This window comes from Numida meleagris, chromosome 3 (genome assembly GCF_002078875.1).
Source record: "Numida meleagris isolate 19003 breed g44 Domestic line chromosome 3, NumMel1.0, whole genome shotgun sequence".
NCBI classification, from domain to species: domain Eukaryota; kingdom Metazoa; phylum Chordata; class Aves; order Galliformes; family Numididae; genus Numida; species Numida meleagris.
The window spans coordinates 43,644,801-43,670,255 of NC_034411.1; the positions used below are offsets into that span (position 1 = coordinate 43,644,801).

A 25,455-nucleotide genomic window follows, 5' to 3' on the forward strand; every position below is an offset into this window, starting at 1 on the left:
GACATCAGAGGCAGATGTTGATGGTACGGCAATAAAAGTTGAACCTTCCCACAAATATTCCATTACATTCTGTTGCTGTGTGACAGATTGCAGCAGAGGGGTGTCTGACGTGGAAGTGTGCATGAAGCAAAGGTGTGTCACTGAATTCCTCCATGTGGGAAAAAAACTGCACCCATTGACATTCATCAATCCTTGCTGAGCGTTTATGGAGACCCAACAGTGGATCTGAGTGCTGTGTGGCATTTCGGGTGTTGGTGTATTTCATCAGTGGTGTGAAAGACAAGCCACATCCTGGACAACCATGTACAACTGTCACATCACAAAACGAAGAGCATCTCAATCAGCTCGTCTGTACGAATCGTCAGACTATCATCAGAGAACTGTGTCTGTGGGTGAATATCAACTTCAGTGCATGGAGGAACGATGATGGCAATGTTAGAATATTGCAGAGTGCCAGGTGAGTCCCACAAATGCTCACATAGGAACAGAAAGAACACTGCATGCATGTTTGGCAGGTTTTACTGAACCAGTACGAGGCTGCAAGTGACAGTTTCCTAGGTTGTGTCACTACTGGTGATGAGACATGATGTCACCACTACAAGCTGGAGTCAAAATGGCAGTCCATGGAGTGGGGAGATGTGAATTCCTCATTGAAGAAAAAAGTTCAAGATGCAGCCCTCAGTGAGTAAAGTGAGGTGTGCTGTCTGTTTTACCACAATGTATCTTGATTTCTCCTCACATTGTGCCCAATGACATTTTCAGACTGACAGAATCTGAAGTCTTCATCTTGTTTATTTCAAGACAATTCTACTTTTGAATCTGTGGATCAAAAAAATAAATATTTCTGGTGGACTTGTTATCTTTTCCTCTTGCAATTACAGTAATGTAAGCTATTATTACAAAAAAATCAGGATGCTTTGGAGTTAATATAGAAATAGACAAAGTGAGCATTCCTTTATAGGAATTGACTATGAATTATTTGAAGCAAGGAAGAAAATCCTTCGCAATCTCTAGTTCAATCTGCAAGTTAAATGATATATTAAGAATTGTCATGTGCTTCAGCACATTCATGTAATTCTCTGACAATTATACAGCGTTTCAGAAAAAGGCCAGTAAATATGAACAATTCAACCAGGACTTGATGACATTTCTGCTGTAAATTATGTGAGTAATATTCAGAGGAGTTGTCTCTGAGTTAATAGTACACCCCAGTGCTCTCTTCAAGGGCACATGGCAAGTGGTGAACTTTTTAGTGGCCTCTTCTTGACTCCCTCGTACAGGGAGATGCCACTGTGGAGTGTTCCTTTACTTTCCTTTTTCCCCTTGCTATACTAAGTTCCCCTAGAGATTCTGGGCCTAAAGAGTAGTTTTTAATGTGTCTATATTCCCGTTAACATAAATTTCACTTCTGAGTTAGGTATAATATCTTCTGCTACCATTCAAAGGTGCTTCATGCTCTGAAATATCTTTTGGTGTGAAAAGGGAATACTTAAAGCAAAACACACTTCCATTTCTTATGTGACAACTTCACATATTGCACAGCTAGAATCTGTTTTTAAAAAGGAGAAGAAAAATGAGGAAAAAATGGGGAAAAAAATGTGCTGAGAAGTGACTGCTCTTGAAAGCTTTTAAGTTGCAAAGCAGAATGAGGTCAGATTTCCTTTAATAGTTTTACAATCGGAACCTTGATTTTAAAATATTTTCTGAATGACCTGCATCATTTTTCTCTTCACCTTTGTATAATGGCTAAGCTATTTCACTAGATTTGTGCTTCACTTTTGTTACCGTATTATAACCAGAAGTTGAGTTAAAGATTATTTTTATGTGAAAACTTTATTTTTGCTCAACTGTTCCTCTCTGCTAGGAATTTAAGAATTTTTCCAGTGTCTCCTTAGTTTAAACTATCTTCACTTTTTTGGAAAACAGTCTGGATTTAATATGCTGATTTTTTTATGTATTTTTTATTATTTTTTAAAGCCTGTATGACTGGCAAATAAACAATTCAATGAAAACCCATTGACCTGTTTCTCTTATTGCATTCCACACTGCAGTGTCTAGCATGCCTAATTCATTGAAGGAGGCTTATGGCCATGATATAATCACTGTTGAAATGAGTGGAAACAATATAGAGATCTACAGCTGTTAATCAGTGAAGCTCAGCTTTCCTTGCTTATAGCAGAAATACCAACTGTGGATAGATGAAAAAAAAGTGTACTGTTTTGTATGCAGATGTTGCATTTTTATCCATGTGCAAACAAAATGAAAAACAAGGTGTCTCTTTCCTTCCATGGTCTCTTGTCTCTGGCAGGATACAATAGACACAACCGTTCTTCTAGAGCTGAATATAAGAAAAACTTGATATAACTGAAGTGCTTCTGTTGTCTCACTTGGAACTACCATGCTTAAAATTTACCAGTATTCTGCCTACTTTTTCTCACACACATCTGTTTTGTATTTCTTCTGATACTTTTCCCCCTTTTTTATTATTGACAGTCTTTTCAATCCTCAAGCAATGCAGTGACGAATTTACATGAGAAATATTCTGCTTACAGAGAAAAATTGGAAAGATGACATTACTCATTACTTCTTTCCCATGTTACCTTGGATTGTCAATGTTTTCTTCTTAGTCTTTTTCTTTTCTCTTTGTGATCCCACCTGCAAAGTGACAATAACTTTTTGATTATCCTTTGGATGTCAGAGTTACCACAAGCAGAGCTTCTACTGAAGCCTTGTCATCATACCAGTGGGGAAAAACTTTTGAGTTGAAACGTAAGTTTGCGCTTTCTTCAGAAAAAATTTAAACAATAAAAAGTACAGAAGGATGGGTATTTTGTGTTGTGGAGCTGTCATTGGAAAAATTGTCATCCAAGAGCTTACAAAAGGAGGATTGTATCTGAACGCAGACTTTCCCTGAGTGAGAAGGATGGGAATATAAATGGGAGTAAATAATCTGTTCTAAGGACATAAATGTTAGGACTGAGTAGGGAGAGAGAGAGAGTACTGCTTGGTATTCTGAGAAAAATGCAAGGTTCTGATATTTATAGCTAGATACGTTTTTGCACTATATTTCCCAGAGCTGTTATCTGAGACAATATACTTGTTTCCAAGCTAACTTCTAAACATATACTGAAGGAGGTCTCCATTCTTAAAAAAAACTTTTGCTAATGTTGCTTTGGGGCTGGGATTGTTCAGAGGTTGTGTTACCACTCATGTTTTTATTACACTGCATGTATCTCAGTGGAATCTACCCTAATGATGCTGGATAGAGCAAGTCTAGCACGATGGGCAAATGCCTCTGGTAGATGATGTGCAAGCCACCATTTTATTACTCAGTGGATTTTGTACAATACATGATGACATAAGTAGATATGAAACAGTAACTTGTTGATCCACAAAATGCAGATTTTTTTTAAGAGTGGCTTTAATATGATATTTGTGTGGTTTCACTGAAGCTTGCCGCTTGCTGCTTACTATGTGAGATTTAGGAGGTTGTTAGCATGGTATGAACACACACACTGTAGTCAAAATGGATATATGTTTACAGAGCGGGTATGTATGTTGCAGAAATGTGGAAGGAAAATTAATGAACTCCTTTGAGGCATAATAGGTTTACTTTTGAACCCTGAGTAGCTCTTTTGTATGCTCACCTGATAATGAAACTGAGCTGGCCCTAAGTTCATTTGTAGTTCAACACTGCCGCATTTAAGCCTTTAGAAGGGGACCTGATTGCTCTGTAGTGGAATGAATTCATCTTGATGGTAAATTACTAGCAGAATAGCATAAGCTGGGAATTTAAGATAGATGTTGTTTTAAATTCAACTAAGCTCACTGGCTAGAAATCCTAGCACCTAAAATCAGATGTCAAGCATGGAGATGAACTGTACTATGTTTGTCAAAATCTATGTGGGAACTCACAGAAGTGGCAAGAGGAAAAGATACTGACACAGTTATTGGAGCACAGAGGAAGGAAGGTATTCAGTTAAAAATCACATTTCGTTCTTCCAGATTTGCTGCATTAGGGTGCAACTGAATAGTGCTCCACAATCAAATGCTTTGCAGGCATCGTTTGCTCAAAACACCACTTCCCCATTTAATGACTGACTGTTGAATACTTTGTATATCTAGTATTTTCTCTTTTGCTGTTTTGAGATTACCATGCTAGTGCTCACGCTTTTTGCTTCTATCGGTATTATAATAACCTGAGTGCAAATAACTGTAATTGAAGATTCTTTTCTGATACCACTCAGCAACTATAGCAGAAAAAAACCTAAAATATTTTGATTGCCTTTTTTGTACGTCTGCTTAGAGTGAGAAAGTGGAAAAAGTAATGCACCAACATTAGCCTTTGAGACTCCCTTTTTCTACTTTACTAATGTGTCATTTTGAATTGCATAATGCAATTATCAGTTTGGCTTTTTTGTTTGTTTTTAAAGCTTCTCTTCCGGTCTCTGCAGTTTTTTTTTTCTAAAAGCTACAGCAATCCATGCAAGTCTGAGGAGGAGTAAGTAAACAGAATAAGTGATATGTTTGGGGAAGAGTTATTACGTTCCTTTTTGTAGGTTAATAAAGGTAGTTAGGTTAAGTCTGAGGAGGACAATGAAAGTATGAAAGATGTTTTAATATCCTTGGGTAGAAAGTTATTCATCTCTGATTAACTTCCAATGCTGACTATTGCATGACAGTTTGAGAAATATATTACTGCTGTTGATTCTCTTTTGTAAGAGTTTTCAGTGTGAGGCAAAATGTAATTTCTTCAGTGAAGAGCATTAACCTTGTATTTCTACACTTCTGTCAATTTACTTCCATGCTTCTGCCTTCATTTATTAAGTCCCTTGTATTCAACAGTACTACAGCTAGTTTAAGTGTGCAGATACCGATGTGGAAGAACATCCATGTTATGGAAGAGTATTTAGGCCCAATGATTCTAGTAATTTAGGATGGAAGTTTTGCTGAGATAAATGTTCTCGAGTGAGGTTTGATGGTTGTGAACTAAAAGCATAACTGTCCAACATAGTGGCAGTACTCCTCAAAGCTACTTAAGAAACAAATTCTTAGCTCTTGCTCTTTGCTTTGGAAGTAATGTATAGTGTGTTCTGTTATTGAAACAGTGAAGCATGCTAATGTAGCTACCTAATTAAAAAAAAATAATCAAATTTGTGTGGAAATGTGCAAATTAAAGAAGCACTATAGGAAGAAAGGAACAGGAGTCTGTGATGTCTTCACCTTTGTTCACAGGGGAGGGAAGAATAGTTGAAATACTCAGAAATGCGACAAACCACTTCTTTTAGCATGAAATTTGCTCAGTCTTTGTTCTCACTCAGAATTCCTGAAGAAGATGAAGGTGATCTTCTGCTCCTCCTCCATTACTGAGTACGTTGTCACTGGCTTTTCTGGAGCCATAGTTAATTTAAAAAAGCTTTATTGTCTTAACTGCTAATTGTGCTGATCCAGTGTAACACCAGAACTGACCTACATCTGCATCAAATGTCAATGCAGAAATACAACTGCCACAAGCAGCCATAGCTGAGGGCTGGGGCAGAGTATCCCTTTCAGAACGGGAGAGCATTTGTAAAGGAGAGGCCAAAGGTCAGTTCTGGGCTGACAGTAAACAGCTGAGCAAATCTAGCATGCAATAAGTGGGGCTTAATAGATGTAGAGATCCATAATGTTATTTTAAAGTCATCTTTCCCAATACAATTGTATTTAAATTCTGTACAATTTGCGGCTTCTTTCTGACAAAATAATTTGTACTTGAGTTTTGCCTGTATAAAGAAGTGTTCTTGCTTCTCTAAGAAAATAGGTTATTGACTTTGAAAATAATAATAGATGTTATGCAGTCATGCTCTTATTTTCTGAATAGTCAATTTACATACATTAAGTGTCCAGATTACATGAAACCTTGCCCTTTTGTTGCATATGCTTCAATGGAATAAAAAGAGACAGATATAAAGAGAGAGAACCCTGTGTGGATTGTAACATTTTAGTATTAAAGCACGCATTTAATGCTCAGGTCCTAGCATTTTGCCAAAAATGATGCTGCACCTGTGTTTGATTGAATAACCATTGGTTCAGCAAGGGTAGATATGCTCACTACTCAATTTGTAATGTGTGACTTTCTGATAAAATTAGACTTGCATATGAGATGCTCTAAATAATCTGCATTTATGGATTAATACTTTTTCCAGTTACAATGGATTCCTTTGGAAAGAAGAGTGGAAGAATTGAGTAAGTCTCATTGCCATTTGGGTTCCTAGGAGAGGTCTCTGATTTTAAGCTTAGTCTTTGCAGACACTACCCCGTATATAACTAGCAGTCACTGCTGGAAGTTGTCATTGCCGTGGGACGTTCAGGTCTGTCATCCTGGAACAATAAATCTTATAAAGATACTCTGATGAGCAATCTGTTTTTCAGTCAGAGGGCCAGGTGTGCTGTATTACCAGGTACAGATAAATCATTCAGTACTACGCAGCTGTCATACTGCTAATGGGAAGGAAAAGTTCAGAAGTTCTTCTGTTGACAGATAAAAAGTTTTTTTTGTCAGTTTTGCTGTTGTTGTTTCACAGCTTTAGAGTAAAGAAGTAAGGAAGAGGCCTATGTAGCTATTCAAGACCTTCAGGAAGATCCTGATTCAGCAATTGCTCTAGTGATATGTTTGTCAAATCATTAGATACTCAGGTAGACCATTCTTACTGATGTATATGATAGATCTATGAAATTGCATGGCATTATTACTAGCAGGATAATTTCTTAATGATTTAGCCAAAGGTATACTCTTGACAGATACAACACTGAACATTGTCTTTCATGTTGCCAGCTGGTGGCTTTCAGTTAACACTGCTCATTTGCCACGTTAGATTTTCATCTTTAAATTCTAAACAGTCTCTTCAGCCAAGGTTATCTGGCACCTCCTCCAAGCTATATGGTACACTCTGAGAAACCTAGCCCTTGATCTTTGCTCTGTTTCTCTACTTACTCAGTTTTGAAATATTTTATGATCCTGCCTTGGAAACGGAAAGCTTGACTGTTTTATTGAACTCTTGCGAGCAATTGGCTCTGTATTAATGAAAAAATCACCCCTGCCATGGCTGAAAAATATTTTAATGTTGCAAGAAAGCTTATGAATACTAAGGTGAATGTGGATATTTTGTCAACAATTCTAGGATTTTTTAAATTATTTTTAAGTGGATGGAGGATGATTCCCTCTTGTGGCTTTCAAGGGACATGTGTAACTATAGCTGCACAAGAAAAGGAGCATTCTATGAGGCAGTTTAACTAGAAGGATTTAATAATTAAACTGCCACTGCAATACGTACACGAATCTTATTTCTTTCTTCAGAGTAATTAGCACTACTGAAAGCTGTAGCATAACTTGAACTAAATGCTTGAGTCCTAACTTTCTAAATTATCGTTTTATTCATTTTATTCTCTTCAAGAAGGATTCCCCCAAATTTTTCATCTTGAGCAGTACACGTTGCTATAGAAAAGCCCATGCAGTCCTCCCTTCAGAGTGCTGGATGGACAGTATTTGGACTGAGTGGTGTGTGAGGATTGTCAAAAAACTGTATAAAGGAGGTGGGACTACTGGATTGACTGTGAGAGGTTTTTGGACAGATTTCTCTCTTCATTTCTCAGAAATCCATTACAGAGAAGAGCAAGGAGCTGTAGCTCACTTTCCAGTATAAGACTGCTAAAACTGCTGGCTTTTTTTTTTGTGTACAGTTACGAACTTGATCTTAGTTGCTCGTATAAACAGCGAAAATTCCACCTAATATCTTCTTATTAAAATTCTGTATTTCCAGATATTAAAAAAATAACAAGACAATACATAGTCAACACCAAAAACAAGCAGAACATAACAAAAAAAAAGTGTTCTGTATCTCCTTTCCGTTGTATATGCTTTTGTCTCTCCCTCAGACTCCTGCTGATGTTTCCCTCCCTATGTGCTTTTATAGCTGCTTATCTCTCAACCACCCACACGTCTCCATATCACTTAGTTATTTTGGTTATCATTTTCTAGGAAGACTTCCTTTTCTTCTCTACATTTTTAAATTTATTTTTCTTTTTTCTTGCTTCCATTGGGCAATTCTTCAGTAAATCTGGGAAGGATGTGTCCCCTTGTGATTGTAAAGAAATCTGTAACTGCTTAGAGCCAGTCTGCCATAGCCTGTGAATCCATTTAGACAGTTGGACCTTCAGGAAAGGCCAGGAACAGTAACCTTGTTCAAATATATCACCCCTTAATCTCATCATCTACCTCAAGAAGTTGTGCTTTGTCTTCTGAGGGAGGGAATTTTATGATTCTATAATGTCTATTTGAAAAATTTTAGATCAGCTGCAAGTCGATGATGCATTGTCCATGAGGATGCAAAGGCTTCATGCAATTTCTGTAATATGTGTTTTGACCAGTTTTTCCACAAAATGGAGAGCTGTGCAGTCAGGAATAGTAACGAGAGCCAGCTTATCATTTGGTGATCCAGATCTCTAGTGTATGACATTTTTGCAAATTATTCCCTTTGGCACCAACTTGTTATGATATCATCTTTATTAAACAATGAGCAGCATTTCATGATATCTTGCATCTTTTCAGAAAACTTGGCATATTCTCTAAAGCTGAGGCTAATCTCGTGAAGATACTTCAGTAGTATGTGTTGCTTCCTTGTTATTTGTTTAGACTTTGACCTTGCCCTTGAAATATTTGGTTTCTTAATGCTTTTCATCTGTATACTTCTTTTTTCTTTCTTAGATTTAGGGACTTTCTGCAGAATTAGTCTAATCAAAATAAGAGCTTTTAAAAGATGAGAAGTTGAGTGCACTTAATTGTGATAAGATATTAAGCTTACCTTCAGGTGATCAAAATCTGAAATCAGATAGAAGTTAAGGCTTTATCTACAAAAAGTCTCTTCAGTGATTGCAGTTTGTCTAACTGTAGCACTGGTCAAGTTTTTTGTTTCTTGCTCTTTTTCTGAATAGCAATTACCATGATGGTAGAAGTTTTAAAATAAGAAACTGTAATTTAAAGAAGGCCTTGATTTTTTTCCTTCAGAGACAAACAGGAAGAAATCTTTCACATGACTCTACGCGCAATTGTGAGAGAAACTGTCCAATCAGAAATGCTGGTTTGTGGGAGAAAACAAGATACTTATCTTATGATTGAATGTCACACTGAAAATCTTTCTAGTGGCTCAGGATGCAGGATTCTGTGATGCTACTGGAATGAAAATTCTTGATTTATTTTCATTTGAGTAGTCTGTCCAGTAAGCAGGGATGTTGACTTTTGTAAGATTTCTCTTTTTCATCCCAAACAAGAATGAAAAGTAATGGAAACACCAGTGTACTTTCACAGGAACTGAGACTTCTACTTTTGTCTCAGCTTTATGTTATAGCTGATTATTAAGAGTTAGTTCTGCCACTCCATTTGCAGGATAAAATGGTCTTCATTATGAGTGAATCCCCAACAATGCTGTAATCAATATAAATGAAAAGCTGGCATGCCATGCTGGTGGATAATACTCGCATGCTAGCGATTCAAAATACAATCTTGTGTATTTTTGGTCAGATCTTCAACTGCTGATTTGTCCCTATTTCAGTTACATTCTTGGATTATGGTATTCATCAGAATATCTGAGTTCATTAAGCACCATGATTTGTGTCATGAGTTGAATTTTTTTTCTTTTTTTATCTTTACCCAAGGGAGACAATTGCTTGTGGAGAAGACTGCCTTTGAAGGTTCTGATCCTTTATTACATTTATGGTACTACTATCTGCGTATTACTGTGTATTTCAGTCTTCTCTATATCTGGACAAGCTGCACTGGTTTTCATTGCTGACTGTTATGTTGTTCAAGACCTTATTTCTTTGAATCTCCCTTGCAGAGGTGTTTTATGAGTGTTTTCTTTTGTACAACAGTAAACTACTACAACTTTTTATATGAGGTTCAAAGTGTTGCAAGTACAGGTTTAGGAGTTAATCCCATTCAATGTCATACTGAAAGAAATGGGTTAGGAGCTCTGTTTTTTTAACTAGTTTAGAATGATGCCTTAGTACTTGAAGGGAGTATTGCATCCCAAATATTATATTCACCAAATTCACTGTGTTTACATGTGCTTTCTATTAATTGGATTCTTTGGAAGAAGCTATTGATATTTAAATTCTGGGATTTATTTAGAGGTAGGTCTGATCGTGTTTCTGTTTGCCTTGAGGTTTCTAATAAGATCACAGCTGAAACAGGAGTGGAAAGAGAAGGATGCTCATGTGACTATGAACAAAAAATACTCCCCTGAATGAACTTAGCACCAGTACTCATGAAAGCATATTTCTGTATCAGCTGAATGAGTAATAAGTTGCAATGAGGACTAGGAGTTTCTGCCTTTGTTACAATCCATTTTAAAGATATTAAAATAAGTACTCTGCTGTTTGTCTAAGAATAACAACTGTGTTGTACAGTGTACAACTTGTGGAATTCTTGCATGGAAACTCTCATTCAGCATCCTTATGCTGCTTTCAGTGTATGTCTGTGTATAACAAGATTTTGGATTCACAGTGTGCTCATGTGAAAGACTTCAAAAATGCGGGTTTCAGTATCAACAGAATAGACTGGTCATGAGTTTCAGATGTGTTTATATCCATGGCTACACTGTGCAAAATCTAAGTTACTTAAAACAAATAAAATCTGAGTTATTTTAGGCTCTCGTGATTTTGATTCTTAGGGGAAAATAAAAGCGTATCTGTGAAAGGGAAAATGAAGGAAGAAGTATTGGCTTGAAAAAAGTCAATGGACAACAGCAAGGGATCATTTTGATCTGATTTATGAAACGTACATTTTGCAAATGTATGGATTTATTTTGTGGTATTAAATAAGAGCCCACTAGTTACAGCTGACCTAAATCTCAAACATTCTGATGCTATCAGTGAAACACAAACACTTTTTTTTTGCCATTAACTTTATGCGGCTTTTTCATCATATATGGGCGTGAAATCTTTTTGATTAGAAGCACTAAATATTCAAAAAATAAAAGCTGTTTCATGTCCTGTTCTCAGGTACCCTTCTTCATTATTTTTACTCTCTGTAAGGCAGTGATGAAAATAACTGATTCCTATACAGCAGTATAAACTTTTTTTTTGCCTGCTGTCATACTTTGCCTCACATATATACAGGATATGAATCTTACCCAATATTGTATTTAGTAAAGTTAATAAGATGAGGAAAAAAAAGGCAAATATAAATAAATAAAAGGTATAAAGAGCAGCTTTCGATAGTAAACGAAAATGTGTTGCTTTTTCTTTTTTGCTTTAATCTTCTGTATTCTTTCACACAAGGCTTTAAAGGAATTCCGGTGTATGTACAGGGCATCAGGCATTAAATGATGCCTTCTCTATGAGAAACCTATCAAGTGGTGTCGGCAAAGAGATAACCTTATAGAAATATTGGGGAAAGTGAGAAACAAAAAATACGTATTCTTACAGACTTTGTTCTTCCTTCCCTTGTGCTCAGGGCACATACTTACAGTAAATGTAAATTTTGTCAATTTAGTGCCCTCAACCTTGGCAGTTAACTAAGGATCTGTTGTAGGATGGATCTGTGGGGAAAATTGCTGGATGTGAAGTCACCTGCTTCTGCGCTGCTCACTCCATATTTTAATCTTCTTGCATAGGTATGGGAATTATTTTTTAATTTCTTTGCAAGGTTTAGGTGGGGGGCATGGAGGTCTGTTATCTTATCCTGCTTTCACATCACAACATAACTGCAGAGTAAATGGGGAGATAGGGCCGAGGAGCACAGGTCCAGAGCTGCAAGCTTTCATTATCGTCAAAGTAGCAGCAGTCTCTCCATGTGGTGTCAGTAAAGCAAAAAGCCTGTTTTAGTGGGCCAGCTCACTATGTTTGGTATAATAAGCCCATGATTGCATCTGACAGTACATTTATTCAAGAACAGGGATGCACAGAAGATCCAGTTGCATCCCATATATTGCTGTACCAACCAGAGACAGCTCCTGAGGCTGCACCTCCTAACTTCCTTGCAAAGCTGGGGTGGGGGAAGTTTTGACTGAATCCACTGAAGCCATCAGACAATGAAGAATGGTCTTTCTGCTGCCAGAAAGAAGCACAGGAAACTGCTGCAATGGGCATGCACAAATCACACTCTATGGTCAATGATGACAGCACTTGCCTTCTTTGGGGGTGCATCAAGTTTTCTTTGCTCTTTTCATACACATAGGAAAAAACAGTGTAGTGCCTGTTTTTTTTTTGATAGCTGAGAATTTTTCCTCTGCCTTTTACCTCATCTCTAAATCTACCACAATGCTGCCACAAGCTCTACTCTAGGGCTGTCTCTTATTAACAGAATTGTTGCTGATCCCAGAGGAGAGATTCAGATCAGCAAAATATCCCATTCCAGGAAAACTGTGTCTTTAGCTCTGGGTTATGATGCACAAGTGTCTTCACTGCTTAGCTACAGGAAAAGCAAATTTCTGCTGTGACATTTCTGTTCAGCGTCATGGCCAGCTGGAGAATGTAATAGATGTAATAGCAGCCTTTTTCCCTTTTTTTTTTCCTCCCCCCTCCCATTTAATGGCCTACCATGGTTCTATGTAAACTTTAATTTTCTTCTGGGGAGGGGTGGAGGGCGTGCAGTGAACAGATGGACTAAATACGATTATTGTAGTGTAAATGAGAAGCAATGAAAATGCAGGCTTTTTCTCACAGCAACCTGCCCTAGTTGTGGTGCCACAGTATGTCAGAGGAACTGCTTCTAATGCAGTATCTTGGTCTCTCACTGTATCAATGGCTGCAGGTAACTAAAGCTCACCAAATTCTTCAGAAACTACAAAATACAAAAAGCACATGTAAGATGAAGTGGACTGGGATGCTTTTTTTTTTTTTTGGAAGAGTTGGATACTTTATTAGCATAGAACTCTAGAGATCTCTTAGATCTCTTTTGGGGAACAGTTCAGAAAAGGTATTACAAAAGGATGGCTAAAAAAATCTTAATTTCTCTGCGCATAGGAAGAAAATAGTGAGTGGTGAATATCCACTTTGCATAGAATATAAAATGCGGTCCCTGATTAAATTTCTGGAAGAAGACAAGCAGACAAAGTAACTATAGAGTTTATGTTTGTGCTAGTGCAAAAATGGGGAGCTGCATTTTTTTTTGTTGTTTTAGTTTCTCCTCTCTTGTGAGAGAGTATTCTTTTGTACTTCACTCTTTTCTAATTGATGGATCCTTGGGAGTTGCTTTAAGAATCTCTCTCCTTGCTTTCACTGATTTTAGACTCTAGACTAGATGGATGTCTACCCTGATTTGGTAGGCGTGCTTCTGTGTTACTGCAGCAAAACGAAAATACCAAACTTCCACAGTTTGGTTTTTTTTTTCTTCATAAGGACAGATCAACAAAAGCAAAATGTGATTTAACTAAGACATCATGAATAATATTAGTATTATCTATAACACAAGTTTTTGAAACTATAGCTAAGCAAATGCAGAAAAATAAAGTATGCCTATATTGTTAGCTTTCCTGGGGTACATCATTATAGATGAGCTTAAAATAGCCTCTAATACAAAATAAAGAAGAAACATGTCTAATATAAATGGTAGAAATATCTTTTTTTTTTTAACAAAATAACTGCCAGAAGTTCTTAGTTCCATTGCTATGAGAATGCAAGACTGGCTATATGGAACGATTGTTTTCTGAAACAAGATGACAGGCATTGCCTCACATGTTGATTTAACATCATATGATGTGGGGTTTCTATAACTCAGAAAAATACTTGAATGCATTTCTGTCTAAATTTCTCTCCTCAGATTCTGTAACAATAGAGGGAGGGAAGAAATGTCAGTAGAACTTGCAGAAGATACTCTAGCATGTAGTTTCTGGAACAATTTGAATCAAAGGAGTGGGATGCAAGTGCAGTTCCTTGCTCTGAACTAATGCACAAAAAGGCGGCAATCTTTGTCTACCAGAGCGTGTATTGTCTAGGCTGTCAGTTCCAGAAGCATGGTCAGCTTTGACCAGAAGAGCTGTACTGCATCTCATGAGTGGATTTAGCAGTTGCCTGCTTCCAGTTTTTAGTACTTCAGTTGCAGACCTGACAGATTGCAAGGGAAAAGCCATCACAGCTTCAAGGAGAGGAAACTAACTTTCCCAGAGGCATTATACATGAAAATACTGACATTGTTTCCTACTTACACCCATTCTTTTAGTGAGTTGGAGCTGAAGTTTACAGGTGAAGAAAACGTACGCAAAAGAGCAGTGTCTACATCCTTCTTCAGGATTATACCAGGAATGGATCAGGAAAGTCTACATTAGAAGACATGATTGGAAGTTGTCTTTCTGAGACTTAAATGACTTTGTCATTTACTGTGATAGGCGATATACACTAGCTTCCAGATGGTCTGCTTGCTTGCACTGCCTAAATACAGAGCTGAAGGTGTTGCTCCCAGCACCAGATTTAGGCATGATGGTGTGAGCTCCTGCTGGGTCAAAGAAGGCCCTTTCACTCAGGGCTGTCTTTTACTCCTCTTCCATGGGACTGTGGCATTGGCTTCTGTGTTTGTACATGGCCATCTGTAGCCTGTACATCTTTTCTTAATCAACTGCTTTCTGCTTGACAAATGCTAATTTTATGTCTTGTGCACCAATGTAAAAGAGCAGCTGGCATTAGCTGCCCTTCAGCAGCAATCCTCCTGCGCCACTGCTTTGTTGGTCTTTCTGTGCTGCCAGAGCTGTTACTGGATCTTCAAACTGTCAATCCTGTATTTGTTTTTCCAAACCTGGCAGCTGATATTATGTAGGCTGCTCTGGAGAAGGAAGGGCTAGCACTGCAGCAGTTCTCCTGGCCTGTTATACTTCTTTCCATCCAGCTTCTTGGAGAGGTGCATTTTTCCACGTACATGCACAGCCAGGCCCTGGGACATGAGGTGAGGGGCAGTCAGTGCTTGTGTGGTGGGTGTTACAGCAATGTTTTGTTTTTTTGTTTTTTTTTTTTTTACCAGAGTAGCCTGACTCTACCTTCAGAGTTCTCAGGACATACAAGATAGAAGCTTTAATGAGAGAACAAGAGCCAAAATCTTGACCCTCGCTCTTAGATCCGTGTCCTAGCCTGGCCTTGGCCTGTCCCCAGGGAGGTGCCCTGCTCCTGGTGGGGCGGTGGGCAGGGCAGACTGCAGGCCCTGCCCAGACCTGTGGGCAGGCCGCACTTTTTCCGGTAACCATGGAGCCCTGTCAAAACGTGAGTAGGCTTAAATTTATGCAGCGTGAGATGGAAGGCAGTGATGCCACTGTGAATTTGTTGTTGTGGATGCAGTGCTGGTGTCACAACGTAGTTTTAATGGGCATAGATTTATAAATAGTGCCTATTGGCTGGATGTGTAAATGGGTAAGTTCTCACCATGTGCTGTTCTCATGGATAGTTCTCCTTAACGACTGTCATGGATTTGTGGGATCGAGGGAAGAGAGAGGGAGAAAGAATTTCCTCTCCTTTATATCATGGATCATAACTTCTTTTTTAGGTAGTCAGTGACTTTTATCTAATAAGTTGTCTGTAACTGCAGGGACCTGTAATGCGTGGCAACAGAAATGAAGCTGCGTCTTCCTGTGGTCCATTGCATTCAAAAGCTTCCACACTGAGCCTTGTGCTTGCCGTAGGGTGATGGGTAGTGTAGCATGGGCTGCGGTAACATGTAGTAACATAGCAGTTTGGGGAAAACTGTATATTGCTTTCCATTGTAAGCAACTGAACTTGGTAGTTTGGGTGATGTTTTCAAGTTGTGTGTTTGCTGTTCTAAGCACTGAACTGCTATCAGCTGCTATCTGCTGCAGAGAGAGCTTTCACTGGGGGAATCATAATGCAGCTCCAATAATATATAGCTGAGTTCCAAAACAAGAAGCTCACAATTTGAGGAGAAACACTTTGGTTTCACAGGATTATTTTTCACTGTCTTGTATGTTCTCATTAGCACACTTTCACGTCTCTTTTTCTTTTTTTTTTCTGTGTGTCTGTCTGTCTTTCTTCTCTCCATTGCCTTTGGCAGAAGACCATGGCAGGTCAGATGCCACTGACTTTAGAATTCATTTATTCTCCAAGCATTCTCTCCGACCAGTTTGCAGTTCTGATGTTGTCATTGATAACCTTGCAGTGTTTTACGTTAGGGTACAACATGCAGCTGGGGAATTCTACAAGTTTCTGCTTTGAAATAAATCACTGCTTATAAATGAGAGTAGTCAGAATGCACAATGTGGCTTTGAAAAGGCACCTAACAGGTTAAGGGAATACACCTGAAGTGAGTTTAGTGTCATTTTTCTTCCTTTCTGTGAGCTAGAGGCAGTGGCAGGTTCTTCAGCTGTTTTGATAAGAGAAGGAACAAACAAGCCTTTCGAAATCTCTTCTGCCAGTAATGTTCCTGCTCCTCCTTGATTTGGAAACAATCTTGTTTTACTACCTGTTGTTTTACTCTGCACCATTATGCTCCATTCACTTCCCTCTTTTTTGTCACCTTATCTGTCCCAGGGAATTGTACCTTTCTGTTTTATTACATCAAACAGGAATATTTCTAGGATATGTACAGCTGTACTCTTGAACTTGTGACATTTAAAGGGCAATAGAATGCTAATGTGACTAATAAAACAGAAAAATGGCTTTATATAAGTCAGTGCAAAAATGGCTCAACCTATCTTTTAAATGGACTAATTTCAACAACATTCACTGATAGGGGCCTGGAGGGACACTGCAAAACTTAAGGGATTGAGATAGAACTGTAAAAACAAAGAAAGCTGTTGTCATTCTCTTTTCACACCTTTAAAAGAGATACATCCAATTTTTCCTATTATGGGAACTCTACCACCTATTTTCTGCAGATGATAATTCAGAAGGGTAAATGGCTGCGTATTTTTGTGATTCTTTTGTTGTTGTTCTGTTCTTGATTATTCAGTAAACATTGTAATCTGGAAGCAATTTTATTGGATTTCTTTAACTTTGATTTTTGGATTTCTGTTTGAGCACATAAAATAAAAGCTTCACATTTTATAGTTTGGTATTTCTAGCTAATGCTACGAGGCCTAGAAGGATTGCAGGTCATGTCCTTTCTGAATAGTACTAAGGCTGCACTGATTCTCAGTATATGCCACGTGGCCACTGAGTCATGAATTGATGTGGATGGATAGACAATAAAAGAAAACATCTATCATTTTTACTTTTCTGATCTTATCCTTTTACCATTTTGACCTTATCCTTTCTACATTAATCAAGGTTTCTCAGTTAACATGAAAAACACCAGTTTTTTCTGGGTTATACCAACAGTCAAAGGGCATCAAATAACCAGAACATTTTGTGATTATAGTCCACAGTAATCCTGAGATGTGTTGTAATTCTGAATAGGATTGGGTTATTTAATTAGTGATATGATTACAAAGGAAATTTGAGAATTAGAAGTTGGGAATTGTGTGTTAGCTAAAATTTGCTACTTGCATTAAGAGAATTATAGTTTATTTCTTTACCAACAGTAACAACAGAAAACCCACAGTTACCCAGGGAATACACAGATACATATCTTATGTGACAGTTGTTTAAAAGTACTTTTGACTAATTGTGATTAAAAGCTTATTAAAATATTTCTTTCTTTAAAGCAAGTTATATTCTTTCATCTTTCTTTTTTTCGGTAATGCGTCATCTATTAAGATGTTTTGATGTGGAAAATTAGTGCTTCGGGTCTGAAGAGAGTGACAAGAATAATGTTTCAGCTATAATTTCAGAATTAGTAACACCAATTCACCCTTCCTAGTGGAATAGAATCACGGTCACTTCATGAACTTTCCGTGCTAGAAGTGAACTTTTGTCTTTACTCAAACAGTCAGTGACACTGATGTTTTCTAACACTTTAATTTTTGGATATATGTGAAGCTATATTCTGGTTCCTGTTTGCTGAAGTACCTCTAGCTTTTTCTTCCTCTCTGCTCTGAGTTCTTGTGTTAACTTGTTACTCTCGTCCAGCTTCCTGCTAATGGGAGGTTTGGGTTGGATTTTTTTTTTTTTTTTTTTGGGTGCTGTGTGTTGCTTGGAGGATGAGTTAGCCCGGCATGTCTACACTGACTGCCCTGCATAAGCAAACACAGGTACTGGGGTTTCAGAGCTCAGGACTATGGAGCTCTGTATAGGTTTGTTTAATGAGAAAGGGAGGCAGGTAAATCAATTCTTGGTATCATGAGTAGTCTTCCTTAACAGACTAGTATTTCTACAACGCATAAGATGACATAAATGATGTAGGACAACTCTTCACTGAATAGTCATGTATGTAGGCATATCCTTCAAGATCCTCCTACAGATCGGAGACTAGACATTTTAATACAGTAATTGAATGTTGCTTTTTTCACTCCTGTTGCCGCTGTTTATAATTTTACCCAATACTAGTTAAAAAAAAAAAATCTTTACTTTTACTGGACAAATGTTTCTTTTTGATTTCTCCCATCAACTTTTGATGCATATGTGCAGATTGTTTCACCATCTCACAGCAGTTCTGTTTTTCTGCTTTCCCTTTTACTCTAGCCTTTTCTCTGGGAACAGAAAGGACCGGTGAGAACGATTTTCCTGTGCTTCCTTTCCAGATTTAATGCACTTTAGGAGATTTTACTGCAATCTAATCTCCAGATTGCTCAATCTCAAGATTGCTCATACTTACGCTTGAAGATTTAAAAATTCTCCAGACTTCTGCAGGAAATACTTATCGAACAAAATGAAGCTAAGAAAAATTTGACATTGTTCAATAATATTTATCCAGCAGGACTGAATGTAAGTCCTCAGATGGGTGGAACTATAAGACTAGAAGAAAGGATGTTTTCTCCCCATTGTGTTACAGAGGGGTGAAATATATTCTGAATTAGTGTTGGGCCTTACAATTTAAATCCTACTTTTCAGTGTCAATAATAGTTTTCTTAGTATCTCGTGGCAATTTCCATGAAATCTGTTTTCTCTCCATATGTTTTCTGTCTTAATATACCACACGCTATCTTCCCACATCTGCACCTTTGTGATAGTCCATCATAATGCAGTCTTTCTGAGAGGGTTGCTGATTTGTCTGTCATACTAAAACATTTCTAATCATGTCAGATACTTGGCTCAAATAAAGACAGATCTGAACCATCCTTGTGATTTTTATCTTGCTGGAAATTTGCACGAGAATATTGCTCTACATGTATGGTTTATCAGAAGATAGGGTTATTACAGAAACAAATAAAATGCATGGACATTGCCTTTTTTTTTCTCCCATTTCCCCCCAAAGAACATAGGAGATAGATGTGAAAGGTTATGTGCTGTATGTACTTAGCTCAAAGAAGGAAAAGACCTTATTTTAATAGGTTAGATTAAAGCAATTCTATCTGCCTTTAATATAAAGTCTTTATGCTCCTGGAGTGACTTTCATGTGTTGGCAGCAGATGAAATCTCATATGGGATCCTAATTGTACTTGAAGTCTTTCTGCTTGCCACAAGAGCACTGGAAAATATATGCAAGATGTACACTTTCAGGTGCTGTGGCAAAGCATCTAGGATGATATCTGTAATGTTATCAAATGAAAAACCATCTATAAAATTTGAACTTAATTGTGATTGTTATGAAATAAAGTGTAAGAAATTCCCTGCAGGTATCATTCACTGAAAGTTGAGATAAACTGTAGAAAGAAGATTCCAGCTAGTAAACATGGCCCTATGGAAGAATGCCATTTGGGCACTGAAGCGTGAATTGACGTTTTTTTTTTTTTAGTAACTCCAAGCAGAGCTGCTATTGGAGTCAAGGGCTTTCTAGCCTCAAATATTCCTCTATCCCTTCCTCTCGTCCTGTGTGGACTTTGCTATTTGGTGATTTATTCAGTCTCCAATTTGTCTTTAGTCAGGATGCTTACCACATGTACAGTAGTTTCATAACTAGAGAAAGTCTCAGCGTCCTTGTAGGGTTTGGGATCCCAATCCACCTTCAGAAGATGCACGGTTTGAGTAGAAATACTCTGAGAATGAGCATACATACAACTTACATTGTGTAAGCATCATAAAATATGTTTTTTTGGCTAACTTTTCTTTGTCTGCCTTTAATGACATTCAAATCTCACAAATATTCCATAAAATAGTGATCTTGCTTAGATTTTATTAAAATATTAGTCTACCTGAGGCATCAGTCAGATTTATTAATACATTTTTGGGTTTTACATAGATGATGTCTTATAGTTCTTCCTCCTTCCTCTGTCTGCCCTGACACCACGCTGACTGTACCTAAGCTGACTCCGGGACATATTTTTCTACCCTACGTTAAAAGGCTGCAGTGATGTAAGTTCCAGTGGCTCACTTTGCAGCCTGCTTTGTCACTTGATTAGTTTTGTAGTTGGTGATTCTTTCATACTATCTGATATGTTGGTTTTTTTGATAAATATATTTCTATTTATCATCACGGACAACTCTCTCTCTGTTTCTCCAGATAAACCAGTTTATTTCTGGTTTATTATTTCAGTTTATTATTGTTCTCTATAACTACCTGAAGGGAAGTTGCAGGAAGCTGGGGTTGGCCTCTTCTCTCTTGTAACTAGTGACAGGACGAGGGGGAATGGCCTCAAGTCGTGCCAGGGGAGATTTAGGCTGGACGTTAGGAAACTCTACTTTTCTGAAAGAGTGATCAGGCCCTGGAATGGGCTGCCCAGGGAGGTGGTTGAGTCACCATCCCTGGAGGTGTTCCAGAAACATTTAGATATAGCGTTAAGAGCCATGGTTTAGTGGGGTTACCTGGTGGTAGGTGGATGGTTGGACTGGATGATCATGTAGGTCTTTTCCAACCCAGCTAATTCTATGATTCTATGATTTATCTTTCCTAGCAGGATGTATCTCCATATTTCTGAATCGTATTATTTCCACTGGGCTCTCTCCAATCTATCTCTATGTCTCTTATTATTTGGTTTCCCTGAGCTGGACTCAGAGTTGAGTCCATCTGAGGTTTCACAAGGAACAACCAGAGAAAATTAATGCCTTTCACATGCCACGTGCATAAGCCTTTCAGTATTAGAAGTACTGATGCCTTGCTAGTTATTTCCCAATTTTTATTTTCATATTTGACTACTTCTTCCTGGATTTAAACGCTTACCTTTTTACTACATTTTTACTTGCTAGGATTAAAGGAGTGGGGGCTGAAGTGTGGTATTGGAGAAGCAGCAAGGATGGGAATGGCAGCACTTTTTAACTGGGCTGAGAGGGATTGTGGGTGACCTAATAGCTGTCCCCGTACACCATCATGGACATCATCAAGAAGAGAAGATCCACACACTTTACAGAGGTGGGAGGATGACAGACAATGGACGTAAGTGTAACTAAAAGAGACTGAGACTAGGTATAAGAGAAAAAAAGTCCTTCAGTGGAACAGATTGCCCATGGCAGGTTGTGACTGCAGGTTGTGCTGTCTCCACCCTTGGCTTTAGCCAATCAGCTTTTGAAAACCTTTCTGAGCAGCCTGGTCTGATTCTTTGAGCAAAAAGTTGGATTAAAGATCTCTTGAGATCCATTCCAACCTGAATATTCCTATTATTGTTTCTCTGGTTCTTCCGGTCCTTTTCAGCAGGATATTATACTAAATACTTTAAACATAATCCTGTTTCATTTTCAGTCATTATTGAAGATACTGACAAGCACTGGACTCACTGAAGTTCTCTCCAAAGTTCCAATTCAGACTTTGGAAAATTCCTAATTAAGTATGTTTTAAAATTAGGTATTCATGCACTGATCTTTCCTTTGAATTGTATTTTGCTGACGTGACAACATCATGTGGATGCGTAAAAAAAAAACTTAAGTAGAATATAAATGTCATATCTTTTCTACTTATAATTTAGGCCAACCTTCCTTACAAATATACCAAATGAAACTGGTATAATATGGTTTATTCTTGTTTTACTATTGCTTTTTATTAGCCAATTATCTTCTCAGTACTTGAAACCAATAGTTTAGTTGTTACTTGATGGAATTCTTCTAAGTGGAGGTAACTTGAATAACATATATAGGAATGTTATTTTAGGCAGGCACTGTTTGTTTGCTTCTTGGAGATGCCTTTGTCTTCAGAATTATTAGAAATGGCTGTAGATTGTTCCTGAGATGCTGTAAGATGTACTTCATCATGTCTAGTTGTGTTGAAAATATCTAGCTTCCCTTCATACTTCTAAGATGTTCTTTCCTTATCCTAGACCATAGTTTGCTTCTCTTTAATGTTAGTTGTGTGATTCTAAAAAGAGAATGCAAAGGTCAGTATTTCAGTCTTATCTGTGTCATAGATTTGTTCTCTTTCCACAACATACTGTGCATCTAAACTTTCTATTCTTTTCCTTATATTCTATAAATAAGATTGAAGTGATAGAATTGTTTCTGATGCAATCACTGAACCTTTTCTTTGCAGCCTTTTATGTTCCTTGCTAGTTGTAACTCATTTTGTGTTTTACTCTTTGATATCTTATCCTTACAGACTGTGTTTCATCCTAAATCATTCTAAGTCATGTGTCCTTGTGTGATTCCTCTCTGATTTTTTAGGTTTATTAAAGAGTTATGTGCAAGTTTCAGAACAGACTGAAAGGGATTGGGGAGCAATCTACAAGATAAAGATATACAGTTATTAACGTGCATAATTTTCCCTGCATTGTACAGCAGGTAGGATAAAACCCCACTTGTCTTTCAGGGTTACTAGAAATACCAAGATGATTCAAGTATGGTGGCATATACAAAGACAGTTGAGTCATAATGCCTAGACCATTGTGAACTTTTTTTTCACATAGGGGTATGTATGACCAAACTGGAATCAAAACATGCCTTTGGAAATCCAGAGGGGCCATATGGTGGTGAAACTTGACTGTCTCTTGGAGATCTTAGAATTAATTGCAATTGGAATTAAATTAAATTGCAATTACCATTTGATTTAATTGCAGTTAAATTATATGTAGGCTGAGTAGCAAAAAAGAGGTAATGTCATTCTCAACAGGCCTTGCAGAAAAAAGTTGGAAATGATCTTTCCCACTGGGAATGATACAAACTGCCTCATTATTACAGGCTGCTCCATGGACTTCTGGGAAATGACAGACTTCTTGGAAAGCAGAAATTTTGAGGATAAAGAAACAATTTTGGATCAGAAATGGAGTATCAAACTGTGTTATTTAAGTGAATGGACCTTAGTATATATAGCAAGTCTGTACTATTTACCAGAAAATATATGGTGTATCTTACTACCCTAACAGTAGTGACTCGCCACTGTTAAACTGTGAGTTAAAACTGTTAAGGCTTTATTAAAGAAAATTGCAAAAACAAAGAAAATATATGGCAAGCCATTCATTCTGGAAGTGAAAAGAGATGCTACTGAAGGTCTGTTTCATCTGCAATTTAGCAGAGTGGTCATTATTATGTTTTACTGGTGTGACAGGGCTGCAAAAAATGGTAGGAGGAGCTACACCTAAGAAAGTACGGAAGTCCAAAGCTTGCTGCTGCTTCTACTAGTCTTGCATAAATGAATTGAACATAGATATTACTTAAAGGAAAATTAAAGAAAAGGACAGTCAGGAATGCAAAATAGAAATGTAATTCTGAAGACAGTGGAATGTGCACTTCACTGGGACTTAAGAGAAAGAACCAGAATGAATAAGTCAACAAATTGTTCTTAGGCATCTAATACAGATTTGCAAAATACTGTACAAATAGAAGAAGTTAAGAGGAAAAAAGGCCACATCCTTCTCTTACATGAAGGCCTGTTACTTGCTCCAATGCAAAAATGTTTATAAGATATCCATCAATGTGTGAGGCCAGATGGTTTCATTCTATGTTTTGTGGGCAGCTGTGAGGGATAAGATGGTAGACTACGAAAGAAGGCAAAAACTATTACATAATATTTACCTTGTTCATTCCAATGTAGTTTATGCCATCATACCATTTTATGAATCTGTGCATCAAAAAAAAATTGAAAACCATCATATAAAGATTATTTAAGGCTAGCTACTATGTGAAAGTTCAGTCACTTCGAATTACAAGGAAAGAAAAAGCTCTTTCTGTACTCCAGTAGCCTAAGATTATAAAAAAAGTATTTTTTTCTCTTCACATGGATAATAAAAAAAATTAAACCATGTAATAGAGCAATGATTATGTAAGTAGGCCATGGTATTCCCATTTAATTAGCCCATCTTGAATAAATATTCCACAAGTAACGTTCTGGTGGATAGCTCCTCAGTAGAGGCACTGTAGTGTGATTGCATATTTATATCTAAGATGGTGTTGAGAAAGTGCTTAACAAAGAGGGGACAGTCAGTGGAGGAAGAAACAAATCCTTAGTGTTACAGTGGGTTGCCTGTCATTCTCATTTAAGCTTGAGCACTGAGTTCTATCTGTGCTGTGCTTTAGATGGCTTGGCAGTTTTGCCAGTTTTTAAACATGAGCAGCTTGGTGAAGAGAATCCACACCCAATAGGAAGCCTCCGTGTCTTGGGATCAATGTCACTGCTGCCTTGTTCCAGTGAGGCTGCTGCTGGAGATCCAGATGGAGGTCTGGTTGTTATTGTGCTCCTGAGCTTCATTATTGTGAGGTGGTGCTGGTGCATGCAAGCTTCGTTCACAATCTGGCTGTGTGCAGTTGGATATTGGTATTGTATTTGGCAGTGTTGCATAAACCCCATCCACTTGGTGAAGTCATCTAAAATAATTATACTTTTAAATCTACAGAGTTGTTGCCAAACCATGTTCTCATGAAATACAGATGCTGTAAATTTTCCATTCAGTTCTGCAGCAAATCTACCATGCAAGAAGGGGAGCGAGTTGCATTATAAAACTTCCCCCTTGTCTTTTATAATGCAGGAAAGCTTTAATTAGACATAAATGAGTTTGATCAATGAATCATTAACTTCCATTAAACTTTAAGTACATTGCCTGACCTGGCTACTTCATTCTGAATTTAATCTAGTATACACTTGATAATTAGAGTTAAAGGGACAAGGGCTGGAGGCAATCCTCAATCCTTCACACAAAATGGAGTTGAGTCAGCTAATAAGTTAATTTTATAGTCAGCGTGTAAGGACAGAATTGATCGTAAAGCATAATTTTCCTAGAAAAGCAGATCAGGAAACAAACTGTCACTTTATTTTGCTTTCAGACTTACCTCAGGAATTACCTGTCCAGAGTCTTCAGTGTCTTCACAGATCCTCAGCACAGCAGCTGGAGGATTAGGTTGCGTGAACCTACAGTGCTGAAGCCAGTCTTCAGGGCAAGAAAGCCTCTAGCTTTGTGAAAGCACTGGTATAGCTCTCCCTATGGTTAAGCAAATTATTATGGCCTGTCTAGATCTATGAGAGCTGCAAGGAATGAAAGGGTGGTACCTTCTCATAGCTTCCAAACTTAGGAAAGATAGAATTGCTCTGCCAGCTTTGTCAGCAGCTATATCCAGAAGAACAATTGGTGTTCACTGTGTGTATTTGCCATT

At 37.7% G+C, this 25,455-nt stretch overlaps 1 long non-coding RNA gene across 2 annotated transcripts; it reads right to left on the minus strand.

Moving 5' to 3' along the window:
* Positions 688-25,455, minus strand: LOC110396714. 2 transcript variants are annotated; one of them, XR_002437190.1, is made up of 4 exons: positions 25,135-25,455; positions 23,884-23,929; positions 2,601-2,655; positions 688-819 (listed from the first exon to the last, which is right to left on the minus strand). It is a non-coding gene; the product is annotated as an uncharacterized LOC110396714 (long non-coding RNA). The 2 variants fall into 2 exon arrangements; XR_002437189.1 differs by lacking the exon at positions 23,884-23,929 and having other exon boundaries at positions 25,135-25,442.